Raw genomic sequence first — 16,922 nt, 5'->3', positions numbered from 1 at the left:
TTCCAGGAGAAGATTCCCTTGGAAGTTCATCCTGACTCGCTCCACCACCTGCCTGTCCTCGCCGAGTTTTTCCTTCAGAGTCCGCATTATTTCGTCCGGCATGGTGTCGTTAATCGCCTCTAGCTCTAGAGCGTCCGGTACTCTGTGCTTTTTTGGCTGTTTCGGTTGCTGCTGGTGCTCCGGCTGCTGCTGTTGCTGCTTTGCTGCTCCTTGTGCCGCTGCCTCCTGCTTCCGCTGCTTCCTTCGTGCCCGACGTTTCGCGTTTTTGCTCAGAACCTTTGGCCATCCGGGTTCCGGTGCCTGGGTTTGGTCCGTCTCTTGTCCGTTGCTGTCGGTCGTGGTCTTGTTCTTGTTCCGTATCCGTTTGCGTTTGTTGTTCTTTTTGTTAGTCTTGGATGTATCTGTTGTGCTAGAGGTGTGTGTTTCTGTGTGTGGAGTATCTGTTGTGTTAGAGGTGTGTGTTTCTGTGTGTGGAGTATTGGTTGTGTTAGAGGTGTGTGTTTCTGTGTGTGGAGTATTGGTTGTGTTAGAGGTGTGTGTTTCTGTGTGTGGAGTATCTGTTGTGTTAGAGGTGTGTGTTTCTGTGTGTGGAGTATTGGTTGTGTTAGAGGTGTGTGTTTCTGTGTGTGGAGTATTGGTTGTGTTAGAGGTGTGTGTTTCTGTGTGTGGAGTATTGGTTGTGTTAGAGGTGTGTGTTTCTGTGTGTGGAGTATCTGTTGTGTTAGAGGTGTGTGTTTCTGTGTAAGGAGTATTGGTTGTGGCGTCCTGCTGAGGGCTGTCCGTTGTTTGGACAACGTCGGCTGTTCCGTCGGTTTGGGTGGCTTGGTCTTGTGTATTGTGTGCTTTGTCCGGAAGGTTGTCCGGAAGGTCTTCGTACAAGTCGTCCATGATGTTCATGTTGGCTTTAAGGAGGATTTTTAACATCTGAAATTTGCTCTGCTGTCCCTGATGGTGAGAGGATTCCGTCTGTGTGTCTGTGTCGCGTTTTTCCGTATGGTGTTCGTCAGATTGTCCCTGGATCCTGGCAAGCGCGGCCAGGACTGAGCCGATGACATCCTCCCAGTCCCGTGGCAGAGTGGCAAAGCCCTTTGTCCTCTGGCCGTCTCGTATTGTACGCATGAAGCCAGTTAACAGTGAGCGCGCCTCCTCCACCGGTTCCGCTGGTCTGCCACCGTCTGGACACTGAGTTGACACGGTTTCTGTGCTGCACCCGACCGATGGTGCGCCTGACAGACTCGCACACTCCTCGATGACCGGCTGCAATGACGACCGCCTAGTCAAGCCCGTTCCAACCTTCGAAACTCTTTTCGATGGTGCGGTAGCAGCCGCGAGTGGAGGGGCTGATGCGGTCGACAAAGAGCCTAGTGTCATTCGCCGAGTAAACAGGGTCTCTTGTCTGGCTGTCATCTTCGGGGGGTCAGATAGCCGTTGGGTGGTCTTCCGGTGCGATGTCATGGTCGCCGATAGTCGGGACTGCGAGGTGCTGCGTGTCATTATGGGCATGATTAGTTGTCTAGGAGCGGAATGAGATTCTGTGAGAAGTGCGAGATTGAGAGCTAAAGAGAAGGGGGAAAGCAAGAAGATAAAATCCCTGGAACGAAAAGGGGAGTGTAGTATCGTGATTTAGAAGGAAAGAGGGGTCCTTGTCTGGGAAAGAAGCAAAAGAAAAAGAAGAAAGGAAGAAAGAAAAGGTAGATGAGAACGGAAAACCTGAAAAGAAAGAAGAGTGTAGTATCGAATTTGGAGAGGGAATGGGGATTGAGATTCTGTGGGAGAAAGTAGGAGAACTAGAATCTAGAGAGAATAAAGAAAACGAAAATCCTGGAACGAGAGGAGAGTGTAGTATCGTAATTGAAAGAAGGAAAAGGACAAAGGATCTGTAAGGGAAAATAAGAAAACGGGAACTAGGAGAAATAAAGAAAACGAAAATCCTGGAACGAGAGGAGAGTGTAGTATCGTAATTTGGAGAGGGAAGAAGGACAGAGGATCTGTAAGAGAAGTAAGAAAACAGGAACTAGGAGAAATAAAGAAACGAAAATCCTGGGACGAGGAAAGAGTGTAGTATCGTAATTTGGATAGGAAAGGGAGGTCTTGTTTGGGTGAAGAGAAGAAAAGAATATGAGGGAGGAAAAAAGGAAATGGAGAACCGTAATTTCTGAGGAGATTGAGGCCTTTGATTGGGTGAGGGACAATGAAAAGAATATTGGAATGAAGGAGAGAACGGACAACCTAGAAGAAGAAAGAGTTTTGTATCGAATTTGGAGAGGATAAAGGAAGAGAATTGGTTATATTTGAGTTAGGTGAAAAGGAGAGAATTTGGAAGGACGAGAAGAAAAGAGTAGGAAAGTATCCTTAAAGCTGAAGAGAGTGTGGTATCGGATATGAGGGGGAAAGAATGGCCTTGGTTTGGGTAAATGGGGAGGTGGTGAAAGTGAAAGATTGGAATATCGCGGAGGCAACTGTTGGAGTATTTGGAATGGAGTTTAGATTAAAATGATTTGGTTGGGAAATACTTTGAGGAATAATCGGAGAAGCGGAATTTTCTAAATAAATTCCGGCTGGAGAGGATTAATAGGCAATTATAATGCCGTCGGGGCTGCACTAATTGATTAATTTCTTTGTTGGGGATAGAATTGGCAAAGCGGTGGCGATAGAATCAATAAAGAAGGAAGGACAAATGCGTGGATGGGGAAATTAACGAGATGAAGGAGGAAAGGAGACGATGCAAGAATGTGTGCGAAGTAAAGGATTGATAAATGTTTAAAGGTGGCTAGGAGAAAAGAGGATGGTGTGATGTTGGGAACGTATGTTATGTGACAGTGGAAAGAGTGAGAAGTCCTATTATGTACGATATTGGGCCGACGGGGAATTGTCGTTGGCTGGTGTAATAGGTACGTGCACTGGGGCGGTCGTTTAAAGTATAAAGAGGAATGCGAAAGAATGTGCGAAGAGAAGGAATTCTTATGCGTGGCTAAAGTATGTAGGAGGAAAAAGGATAGCGCGATTGTGAGGAACGTATGTTATGTGACAAAGGAGAGCGTGAAAGGTAATGTTATGTACGATATCAGGCCGACGGGGAATTGTCTTTGGCTGGTGTGATAGGTACGTGCACTGGGGCGGTCGTTAAAAGTGGAAAGAGGAATGCGAGGGAATGATTAAATAAATTAGATAGATTAGGATAGATAAAGATGATTAAATTATTCGGAACCGAAGGGAAGTGATCGTGCCGAGGATTACAAGGCCGTCGGGGAAAATTTGTTGAGGCGATTTGGGGATCGTCGGAGTATGATAGGATAGTAGTGAATAATATTTTGTAATGATTGGATTTTATAAAACAAAATTAATTAAGGATGGGAAGGTAAATTTGCCAATGATTTGTAATACAAGATCAGAGAAAATAAAAAGGTCGTCGGTAGAAAGTTGCACTATGAGGGATAAGGCCGTTGAGTGCAGGAGTAAGCAAGTTAATTGGTTTTTTATTCTGATTGATTGAAATAAATGAGCTGAGGGATTTATTGATATTTTAAAGGAAGAGGAAAGGGGATGGCGTGATGGTAGGAACGTATGTTATGTGAAAGAGGAAGGAGTGAGTAGTCCTATTATGTACGATATTAGGCCGACGGGGGATTGTCGTTGGCTGGTGTAATAGGTACGTGCGATGGGGCGGTCGTGAAAAGTATAAAGAGGAATGCGAAAGAATGTGCGAAGAGAAGGAATTCTTATGCGTGGCTAAAGTATGTAGGAGGAAAAAGGGTAGCGCGATTGTGAGGAACGTATGTTATGTGACAAAGGAGAGAGTGAAAGGTAATGTTATGTACGATATCAGGCCGACGGGGAATTGTCTTTGGCTGGTGTGATAGGTACGTGCACTGGGGCGGTCGTTAAAAGTGGAAAGAAGAATGCGAAGGAATGATTAAATAAATTAAATAGATTAGAATTAGATAAAGGTGATTAAATTATTCGGAACCAAAGTGATCGTGCCGAGGATTGCAAGGCCGTCGGGGAAAATTTGTTGAGGCGATTTGAGGGTCGTCGGAGTATGATAGGATAGTAGTGAATAATATTTTGTAATGATTGGATTTTATAGAACAGAATTAATTAAGGATGGGAAGGTTAATTTGCCAATGATTTGTTATACAAGATCAGAGAAAATAAAAAGGCCGTCGGTAGAAAGTTGCACTATGAGGGATAAGGCCGTTGAGTGCAGGAGTAAGCAAGTTAATTGGTTTTTTATTCTGATTGATTGAAATAAATGAGCTGAAGGATTTATTGATATTTTAAATGAAGAGAAGATGTCAAGGTTTACAAGGGAAGGTTTGATAAAGGGTTTTTATAAGTCGTTGTGATGATGGGGTGCAATAAAATTATAAAAGGCAATAATTAGGAGTAATGTGAATAAAATAATCGGGGAATGGAACTGATTAATAGACTAGGTCAGGAATTGCAATTATCCGTTAGGTGAAATTAATATTTGCAAAAGGCCGTCGGGGAAACGAGAGGACAACGTAATTATAATTTAAATTGCTCGATTAGATTGAATATAAAGGAATAAAATGTAAGGATAGAGATGGAAATGGAATGGATTACGAGGGCCGTCGGGGAAGTTGATTATCGATAGTAAAAATTATAATTTTAATCGGCAATAGTAATTTGAATTTTTACTAAGAAGAAGAACGATTAAGAAATGATTATTTAATTCGACCAACGATCAAATAAAATAGAGCTGGAATAATGAAGGCCGTCAGGGAAAAGTTATATTTGATCGATAAAAGGCCGTCTGGGGAAGGATTGAGCAACAGTGTTGGAATTTAATTTAGGTTTAATTCAATTGTATAAAGGGGAAGATTTATTGGAGTGCAAAGGAGGAAGGGGCAATAGAAGGAATTATTGGAAGTTTGATTAATAATCGGGAAATGATTGATCGGGTGTTTAAATTGCCGTCGGCAAAAAAGAAGATCGGTTAATTGGCAAGGAATGAATGGGTTTATTCAGAAAAAAATCAGTATTTGGGAGGATAGAAAGAGAGAGAGATTGTTGTGGAGGAATTATGGCGTACGTGACTTTGGAGCCAAGGAAAAATGTTAAACCGGGTATGTGTAAAAGTATTTTAAACGTGGGAGTGTGAGAAGTGGAGAATGGAGTAACCAACTCAGTTACGCCTCGAATTGTAATATTCCGCAGGTGCGCGAGGGAAGAATACGGAATAGGAGGAACGGCAATGGAAAATACACGATGCGATCGCGGGTGGAATTTAAATGCCGGATGGGAATTGCCCGGTGTGAAAATAATTATCTATGTTACGCCTCGGTTTGGAATATACCGCAGGTACAGTGTGTAAGCGTAGGAATACGAACACGGGGGAAAGCAAATGGTAATACACGGTGCGGTCGGGGGTAGAATTTAAATGGAGAATAGGGATAACCCGGCAGGTGCGGAAAATAATTATGGCGTACGTGGCAAATTAACCAAAGGGAAATGGATAATATATTGTGGGTTGAACGGCTATTGGTGAAATCGGGGTGTGTTACGTAAATTTATTATTTTGTGGGAGTTTGTGCAAGGGGAATAGGAATAATAAAATTGTCCGTCTTGGAATAGCCCAGAGGGTGCGAAAAAAATAACTGTGGTGTGTGTAGTATTTTGAAAGCGGGGTGCCTGATTTGAATTGCCGTTAACGGTCGGTTGGGATTATTTGGGAAGATTTTAAGCTCTATCAATAAAATAGAAATACAGTTTAATCGGCAATAGTAATTTGAATTTAATTAAGAAGAAGAACGATTAAGAAATGATAATTTGATTCGACCAACGATCTAATAAAATAGAGCAGGGATAATGAAGGCCGTCGGGGAAAGTTATATTTGATTGATAAAAGGCCGTCTGGGGAAAATATGAACAACAGTGTTGGAATTTAATTAAGGTATTATTCAATTGTATAAAAGGAAGTTTTATTGGAGTGCAAAGAAGGAAGGGGAAATAGAAAGAATTAGAATGATCGGAAAAATGATTGATCGGGTGATTAAATTGCCGTCGGCAACAATGAAGATCGGTTAATTGGCAAGGAATGAATGGGTTTATTCAGAAAATTTCAATATTTGGGAGGATAGAAAGAGAGAGAGATTGTTGAGGAGGAATTATGGTGTACGTGACTTTCGGAGCCTTGGAAAAATGTTAAACCGGGTATGTGTAAAAGTATTTTAAACGTGGGAGTGTGAGAAGTGGAGAATGGAATAACCAACTCAGTTACGCCTCGAATTGTAATATTCCGCAGGTGCGCGAGGGAAGAATATGGAATAGGAGGAACGGCAATGGAAAATACACGATGCGATCGCGGGTGGAATTTAAATGCAGGATGGGAATTGCCCGGTGTGAAAATAATTATCTATGTTACGCCTCGGTTTGGAATATACCGCAGGTACAGTGTGTAAGCGTAGGAATACGAACACGGGGGAAAGCAAATGGTAATACACGGTGCGGTCGGGGGTAGAATTTAAATGGAGAATAGGGATAACCCGGCAGGTGCGGAAAATAATTATGGCGTACGTGGCAAATTGACCAAAGGGAAACGGATAATATATTGTGGGTTGAACGGCTATTGGTGAAATCGGGGTGTGTTACGTAAAATTATTTTTTTGTGGGAGTTTGTGCGAGGGGAAATACGAATAATACAAAATTGCCCGTCTTGGAATAGCCCAGAGGGTGCGAAAAAAAAAAATAACTGTGGTGTGTGTGGTATTTTGAAAGGGGGTGCCTGGTTTGAATAGCCGTTAACGGTCGGTTGGGATTATTTGGGAAGATTTTAAGCTTTAGCATGCAAGGTTAAAAGGATTCTGCTCGAAGGTCTACGATAATCTATATTAATTTAAACTATCTTATTATCTAAATATTTGCCGGTTTGATGAGGTGTTAGCGTTGGGAGGATGCTTCGTTGCTCGATGAATAAATCTTCTCGCAGTCGGACGAAACAGCGCTCTGGAGTACAAACACACACGCAAAAAACCACGGCACTGCACTTTAAAGATGGGACTGGTTTGGCTGAAGGCCGTACCAATTTGTGGCCTCTACGCCGTTTGTCGATAATCCGTATTAAATTGTAGAAGACAATTAATCAATGGTAATCAACAAACGCGGAAGCCTCCCACTTTTATTACACTGCGCTACACAAGATCACTGTATGCTGTCGACGCGGCACTGCACTTTCAAGATGGGGCTGGTTTGGCTGAAGGCCGTACCAATTTGTGGCCTCTACGCCGTTTGTCGATAATCCGTATTAAATTGTAGAAGACAATTAATCAATGGTAATCAACAAACGCGGAAGCCTCCCACTTTTACTACACTGCGCTACACAAGATTACTGTATGCTGTCGACGCGGCACTGCACTTTCAAGATGGGACTGGTTTGGCTGAAGGCCGTACCAATTTGCGGCCTCTACGCCGTTTGTCGATAATCCTTATTAAATTGCAGAAGACAATTAATCAATGGTAATCAACAAACGCGGAAGCCTCCCACTTGTACTACACTGCACAACACACTGAGTTACACGAGATCACTGTATTCTGTCGCTGTGAATTTTAATAGAAAGTCGATTTTGCTGAAGGCGGTTAAAAGATAAATAGTTTGCTTGATTTGGTTAAAAGGATTGTTAAGGATGAGCGAAAGAATTAATTAATTGCCGCGGTTGTAATGATAGAGCAATGAATAAAAAGCCGTCGGAAGTCGCAGAAGGCGTTTGAGGGAATGCCGACGGAAAAGGGAAAGCAGCTATACGGCGATAGTATATTAAAATAAGTTAACGGAATTAAAAACGGACTGAATAATTAAATTGCCGGCTAGAGAGGAAAAGACTTTATCGAAATTTAAATCAAATCGGGATTAAAAGCCGTCGAAAAAGTCGCAGAAGGCGCAAAAAATGCCGGCGGGAAAGTGAGAGAAAAACTAATTTTAATTTGCCGACGGAATGAGAGCTAATTAAATTTAACAAATTAAATTTAACAAGTAACCGTCGGAATAAACTCGCAGAAGGCGATAATAAGTGCCGTTGGAAAAGGAAAGCAAAAGGAAAACGAATTAATTGAAAGATTTATTTTGCCGACGGAGAAAGATGAATAATGAAAATTTTACAAAAAGCCGTCGGCAAAATGTCGCAGAAGGCAACTTAATAAAAGAATATTTTTAAAAAACTATCACAATTTAAATAAACCGCAAGTGGGGAAATGGAATTTAGAGACGTTAATTGGAATGGAAGTTTGGATTAAATTTGCCGACGGACGAAAGGATTAGAGAATTTAACAAAAAGCCGTCGGCAAAATGTCGCAGAAGGCAACTTAATTAAAGAATATTTAAAAGAACACAACAATTAAACAAACGGCGGCGTGACACAGAAGGCGCATGCAGAACACCGTTATGCAGAAGGCAATAACACACACGACAGAATACACGATCACTTCACAGCACTATCACACAGCACGACCTTCTCCGGCGAATTCTCAAACTATAGTGAGAAAATCCGCCCTGCGCTCTTCCTTTTGTACGAACGATCACACACAAGCACGAGCACTGACTTCTTCTTCTTCTTATCGCTGATTTACACTGCACAGAGCACTCCACTTATTTCCTCCGTACGGCGGGCCGCAGGTAGGAGAAGCTTCGTAGAACTCTTTAACCAAAGCGGGAGCGGGGTGCGGACACGTCTGCTCCGTTCGGCTGTTCGCAAGCGTCTGACCCACCCACAACCTACCAGTCACCCATTACCTACCACCCACCCTACCTCCCACCTACCACCCACCACCCCCTGTCAGCCATCCACCCACAACCTACCAGTCACCCATTACCTACCACCCACCCTACCTCCCACCTACCACCCACCACCCCGTGTCAGCCTCCCACCCACAACCTACCAGTCACCCATTACCTACCACCCACCCTACCTCCCACCTACCACCCACCACCCCGTGTCAGCCACCCACCCACAACCTACCAGTATCCCATTACCTACCACCCACCCTACCTCCTACCTACCACCCACCACCCCGTGTCAGCCACCCACCCACAACCTACCAGTCACCCATTACCTACCACCCACCCTACCTCCTACCTACCACCCACCACCCCGTGTCAGCCATCCACCCACAACCTACCAGTCACCCATTACCTACCACCTACCCTACCTCCCACCTACCATCCTCCACCCCGTGTCAGCCTCTCACCCACAACCTACCAGTTACCCATAACCTACCACCCACCCTACCTCCCACCTACCACCCACCACCCCGTGTCAGCCTCCCACCCACAACCAACCAGTCACCCATTACCTACCACCCACCCTACCTCCCACCTACCACCCACCACCCCGTGTCAGCAACCCACCCACAACCTACCAGTAACCCATTACCTACCACCCACCCTACCTCCTACCTACCACCCACCACCCCGTGTCAGCCACCCACCCACAACCTACCAGTCACCCATTACCTACCACCCACCCTACCTCCTACCTACCACCCACCACCCCGTGTCAGCCATCCACCCACAACCTACCAGTCACCCATTACCTACCACCCACCCTACCTCCCACCTACCATCCTCCACCCCGTGTCAGCCTCTCACCCACAACCTACCAGTTACCCATAACCTACCACCCACCCTACCTCCCACCTACCACCCACCACCCCCTGTCAGCCACCCACCCACAACCTACCAGTCACCCATTACCTACCACCCACCCTACCTCCCACCACCTCAGCCACCCACCCACAACCTACCAGTCACCATTACCTACCACCCACCCTACCTCCCACCTACCACCCACCACCCCGTGTCAGCCACCCACCCACAACCTACCAGTCACCCATTACCTACCACCCACCCTACCACCCACCACCCCGTGTCAGCCATCCACCCACAACCAACCAGTCACCCATTACCTACCACCCACCCTACCTCCCACCTACCACCCACCACCCCGTGTCAGCCACCCACCCACAACCTACCAGTTACCCATAACCTACCACCCACCCTACCTCCCACCTACCGCCCACCACCCCGTGTCAGCCATCCTCCCACAACCTACCAGTCACCCATTACCTACCACCCACCCTACCTCCTACCTACCACCCACCACCCCCTGTCAGCCACCCACCCACAACCTACCAGTCACCCATTACCTACCACCCACCCTACCTCCTACCTACCACCCACCACCCCGTGTCAGCCACCCACCCACAACCTACCAGTCACCCATTACCTACCACCCACCCTACCTCCCACCTACCACCCAGCACCCCGTGTCAGCCACCCACCCACAACCTACCAGTCACCCATTAACTACCACCAACCCTACCTCCCACCTACCACCCACCTACCACCCACCACCCCGTGTCAACCATCCACCCACAACCTACCAGTCACCCATTACCAACCACCCACCCTACCTCCCACCTACCACCCACCACCCCCTGTCAGCCATCCACCCACAACCTACCAGTCACCCATTACCTACCACCCACCCTACCTCCCACCTACCACCCACCACCCCGTGTCAGCCTCCCACCCACAACCTACCAGTTACCCATTACCTACCACCCACCCTACCTCCCACCTACCACCCACCACCCCGTGTCAGCCACCCACCCACAACCTACCAGTCACCCATTACCTACCACCCACCCTACCTCCCACCTACCACCCACCACCCCGTGTCTACCATCCACCCATAACCTACCAGTCACCCATTACCTACCACCCACCCTACCTCCCACCACCTCAGCCACCCACCCACAACCTACCAGTCAACCATTACCTACCACCCACCCTACCTCCCACCTACCACCCATCACCCCGTGTCAGCCATCCACCCACAACCTACCAGTCACCCATTACCTACCACCCACCCTACCTCCTACCTACCACCCACCACCCCGTGTCAGCCATCCACCCACAACCTACCAGTCACCCATTACCTACCACCAACCCTACCACCCACCACCCCGTGTCAGCCACCCACCCACAACCTACCAGTTACCCATTACCTACCACCCACCCTACCTCCCACCTACCACCCACCACCCCGTGTCAGCCACCCACCCACAACCTACCAGTCACCCATTACCTACCACCCACCCTACCTCCCACCTACCACCCACCACCCCGTGTCAGCCACCCACCCACAACCTACCAGTAACCCATTACCTACCACCCACCCTACCTCCCACCTACCACCCATCACCCCGTGTCAGCCATCCACCCACAACCTACCAGTCACCCATTACCTACCACCCACCCTACCTCCTACCTACCACCCACCACCCCGTGTCAGCCATCCACCCACAACCTACCAGTCACCCATTACCTACCACCTACCCTACCTCCCACCTACCATCCTCCACCCCGTGTCAGCCTCTCATCCACAACCTACCAGTTACCCATAACCTACCACCCACCCTACCTCCCACCTACCACCCAGCACCCCGTGTCAGCCTCCCACCCACAACCTACCAGTCACCCATTACCTACCACCCACCCTACCTCCCACCTACCACCCACCACCCCGTGTCAGCCACCCACCCACAACCTACCAGTAACCCATTACCTACCACCCACCCTACCTCCTACCTACCACCCACCACCCCCTGTCAGCCACCCACCCACAACCTACCAGTCACCCATTACCTACCACCCACCCTACCTCCTACCTACCACCCACCACCCCGTGTCAGCCACCCACCCACAACCTACCAGTCACCCATTACCTACCACCCACCCTACCTCCCACCTACCACCCAGCACCCCGTGTCAGCCACCCACCCACAACCTACCAGTCACCCATTAACTACCACCAACCCTACCTCCCACCTACCACCCACCTACCACCCACCACCCCGTGTCAACCATCCACCCACAACCTACCAGTCACCCATTACCAACCACCCACCCTACCTCCCACCTACCACCCACCACCCCCTGTCAGCCATCCACCCACAACCTACCAGTCACCCATTACCTACCACCCACCCTACCTCCCACCTACCACCCACCACCCCGTGTCAGCCACCCACCCACAACCTACCAGTTACCCATTACCTACCACCCACCCTACCTCCCACCTACCACCCACCACCCCGTGTCAGCCACCCACCCACAACCTACCAGTCACCCATTACCTACCACCCACCCTACCTCCCACCTACCACCCACCACCCCGTGTCTGCCATCCACCCATAACCTACCAGTCACCCATTACCTACCACCCACCCTACCTCCCACCACCTCAGCCACCCACCCACAACCTACCAGTCAACCATTACCTACCACCCACCCTACCTCCCACCTACCACCCATCACCCCGTGTCAGCCATCCACCCACAACCTACCAGTCACCCATTACCTACCACCCACCCTACCTCCTACCTACCACCCACCACCCCGTGTCAGCCACCCACCCACAACCTACCAGTCACCCATTACCTACCACCAACCCTACCACCCACCACCCCGTGTCAGCCACCCACCCACAACCTACCAGTTACCCATTACCTACCACCCACCCTACCTCCCACCTACCACCCACCACCCCGTGTCAGCCTCCCACCCACAACCTACCAGTCACCCATTACCTACCACCCACCCTACCTCCCACCTACCACCCACCACCCCGTGTCAGCCACCCACCCACAACCTACCAGTTACCCATAACCTACCACCCACCCTACCTCCCACCTACCACCCACCACCCCGTGTCAGCCACCCACCCACAACCTACCAGTCACCCATTACCTACCACCCACCCTACCTCCCACCTACCACCCACCACCCCGTGTCAGCCATCCACCCATAACCTACCAGTCACCCATTACCTACCACCCACCCTACCTCCCACCACCTCAGCCACCCACCCACAACCTACCAGTCAACCATTACCTACCACCCACCCTACCTCCCACCTACCCCCCACCACCCCGTGTCAGCCATCCACCCACAACCTACCAGTTACCCATAACCTACCACCCACCCTACCTCCCACCTACCACCCACCACCCCGTGTCAGCCATCCACCCACAACCTACCAGTCACCCATTACCTACCACCCACCCTACCTCCCACCTACAACCCCACCACCCCGTGTCTGCCATCCACCCATAACCTACCAGTCACCCATTACCTACCACCCACCCTACCTCCCACCACCTCAGCCACCCACCCACAACCTACCAGTCACCCATTACCTACCACCCACCCTACCTCCCACCTACCACCCACCACCCCGTGTCAGCCTCCCACCCACAACCTACCAGTCACCCATTACCTACCACCCACCCTACCTCCCACCTACCACCCACCACCCCGTGTCAGCCACCCACCCACAACCTACCAGTTACCCATAACCTACCACCCACCCTACCTCCCACCTACCACCCACCACCCCGTGTCAGCCACCCACCCACAACCTACCAGTCACCCATTACCTACCACCCACCCTACCTCCCACCTACCACCCACCACCCCGTGTCAGCCATCCACCCATAACCTACCAGTCACCCATTACCTACCACCCACCCTACCTCCCACCACCTCAGCCACCCACCCACAACCTACCAGTCAACCATTACCTACCACCCACCCTACCTCCCACCTACCCCCCACCACCCCGTGTCAGCCATCCACCCACAACCTACCAGTTACCCATAACCTACCACCCACCCTACCTCCCACCTACCACCCACCACCCCGTGTCAGCCATCCACCCACAACCTACCAGTCACCCATTACCTACCACCCACCCTACCTCCCACCTACCACCCACCACCCCGTGTCAGCCATCCACCCACAACCTACCAGTCACCCATTACCTACCACCCACCCTACCTCCCACCTACCACCCACCACCCCGTGTCAGCCATCCACCCACAACCTACCAGTCACCCATTACCTACCACCCACCCTACCTCCCACCTACCACCCACCACCCCGTGTCAGCCATCCACCCACAACCTACCAGTCACCCATTACCTACCACCCACCCTACCTCCCACCTACCACCCACCACCCCGTGTCAGCCATCCACCCACAACCTACCAGTCACCCATTACCTACCACCCACCCTACCTCCCACCTACCACCCACCACCCCGTGTCAGCCATCCACCCACAATCTACCAGTCACCCATTACCTACCACCCACCCTACCTCCTACCTACCACCCACCACCCCGTGTCAGCCACCCACCCACAACCTACCAGTCACCCATTACATACCACCCACCCTACCTCCCACCTACCACCCACCACCCCGTGTCAGCCATCCACCCACAACCTACCAGTCACCCATTACCTACCACCCACCCTACCTCCCACCTACCACCCCCCACCCCGTGTCAGCCACCCACCCACAACCTACCAGTCACCCATAACCTACCACCCACCCTACCTCCCACCTACCACCCACCACCCCGTGTCAGCCATCCACCCACAACCTACCAGTCACCCATTACCTACCACCCACCCTACCTCCTACCTACCACCCACCACCCCGTGTCAGCCACCCACCCACAACCTACCAGTCACCCATTACCTACCACCCACCCTACCTCCCACCTACCACCCACCACCCCGTGTCAGTCATCCACCCACAACCTACCAGTCACCCATTACCTACCACCCACCCTACCTCCCACCACCTCAGCCACCCACCCACAACCTACAAGTCAACCATTACCTACCACCTACCCTAACTCCCAGCTACCACCCACCACCCCGTGTCAGCCACCCACCCACAACCTACCAGTCACCCATTACCTACCACCCACCCTACCTCCCACCACCTCAGCCACCTACCCACAACCTACAAGTCAACCATTACCTACCACCTACCCTAACTCCCAGCTACCACCCACCACCCCGTGTCAGCCACCCACCCACAACCTACCAGTCACCCATTACCTACCACCCACCCTACCTCCCACCTACCACCCACCACCCCGTGTCAGCCATCCACCCACAACCTACCAGTCACCCATTACCTACCACCCACCCTACCTCCCACCTACCACCCACCACCCCGTGTCAGCCATCCACCCACAACCTACCAGTCACCCATTACCTACCACCCACCCTACCTCCCACCTACCACCCACCACCCCGTGTCAGCCATCCACCCACAACCTACCAGTCACCCATTACCTACCACCCACCCTACCTCCCACCTACCACCCACCACCCCGTGTCAGCCACCCACCCACAACCTACCAGTTACCCATAACCTACCACCCACCCTACCTCCCACCTACCACCCACCACCCCGTGTCAGCCACCCACCCACAACCTACCAGTCACCCATTACCTACCACCCACCCTACCTCCCACCTACAACCCACCACCCCGTGTCAGCCATCCACCCACAACCTACCAGTCACCCATTACCTACCACCCACCCTACCTCCCACCTACCACCCACCACCCCGTGTCAGCCACCCACCCACAACCTACCAGTTACCCATTACATACCACCCACCCTACCTCCCACCTACCACCCACCACCCCGTGTCAGCCTCCCACCCACAACCTACCAGCCACCCATTACCTACCACCCACCCTACCTCCCACCTACCACCCCCCACCCTGTGTCAGCCACCCACCCACAACCTACCAGTCACCCATTACCTACCACCCACCCTACCTCCCACCTACAACCCACCACCCCGTGTCAGCCACCCACCCACAACCTACCAGTTACCCATTACCTACCACCCACCCTACCTCCTACCTACCACCCACCACCCCCTGTCAGCCACCCACCCACAACCTACCAGTCACCCATTACATACCACCCACCCTACCTCCCACCTACCACCCACCACCCCGTGTCAGCCATCCACCCACAACCTATCAGTCACCCATTACCTACCACCCACCCTACCTCCCACCTACCACCCACCACCCCGTGTCAGCCACCCACCCACAACCTACCAGTTACCCATAACCTACCACCCACCCTACCTCCCACCTACCACCCACCACCCCGTGTCAGCCACCCACCCACAACCTACCAGTCACCCATTACCTACCACCCACCCTACCTCCCACCTACAACCCACCACCCCGTGTCAGCCATCCACCCACAACCTACCAGTCACCCATTACCTACCACCCACCCTACCTCCCACCTACCACCCACCACCCCGTGTCAGCCACCCACCCACAACCTACCAGTTACCCATTACCTACCACCCACCCTTCCTCCCACCACCTCAGCCACCCACCCACAACCTACCAGTCAACCATTACCTACCACCCACCCTACCTCCTACCTACCACCCACCACCCCGTGTCAGCCACCCACCCACAACCTACCAATCACCCATTACCTACCACCCACCCTACCTTCCACCTACCACCCACCACCCCGTGTCAGCCATCCACCCACAACCTACTAGTCACCCATAACCTACCACCCACCCTACCTTCCACCTACCACCCACCACCCCGTGTCAGCCACCCACCCACAACCTACCAGTTACCCATTACCTACCACCCACCCTTCCTCCCACCACCTCAACCACCCACCTACAACCTACCAGTCACCCATTACCTACCACCCACCCTACCTCCCATCTACCACCCACCACCCCGTGTCAGCCATCCACCCACAACCTACCAGTCACCCATTACCTACCACCCAACCTACCTTCCACCTACCACCCACCACCCCGTGTCAGCCACCCACCCACAACCTACCAGTCACCCATAACCTACCACTCACCCTACCTCCCACCACTTCAACCACCCACCTACAACCTACCAGTCACCCATTACCTACCACCCACCCTACCTCCCATCTACCACCCACCACCCCGTGTCAGCCATCCACCCACAACCTACCAGTCACCCATTACCTACCACCCACCCTACCACCCACCACCTCAGCCACCCACC

General features: G+C 51.3%; 1 pseudogene; it reads right to left on the bottom strand.

Annotated features, from left to right (window-relative positions):
* Positions 1–1,505: 1,505 nt before the first annotated feature.
* The window catches only part of LOC128717736 (uncharacterized), a 107,236-nt pseudogene continuing 91,819 nt past the window's right edge, over positions 1,506–16,922 (bottom strand).

Source organism: Anopheles marshallii, assembly GCF_943734725.1.
Source record: "Anopheles marshallii chromosome X unlocalized genomic scaffold, idAnoMarsDA_429_01 X_unloc_9, whole genome shotgun sequence".
NCBI lineage: Eukaryota > Metazoa > Arthropoda > Insecta > Diptera > Culicidae > Anopheles > Anopheles marshallii.
This window is presented reverse-complemented; position numbering and strand designations above follow the sequence as displayed.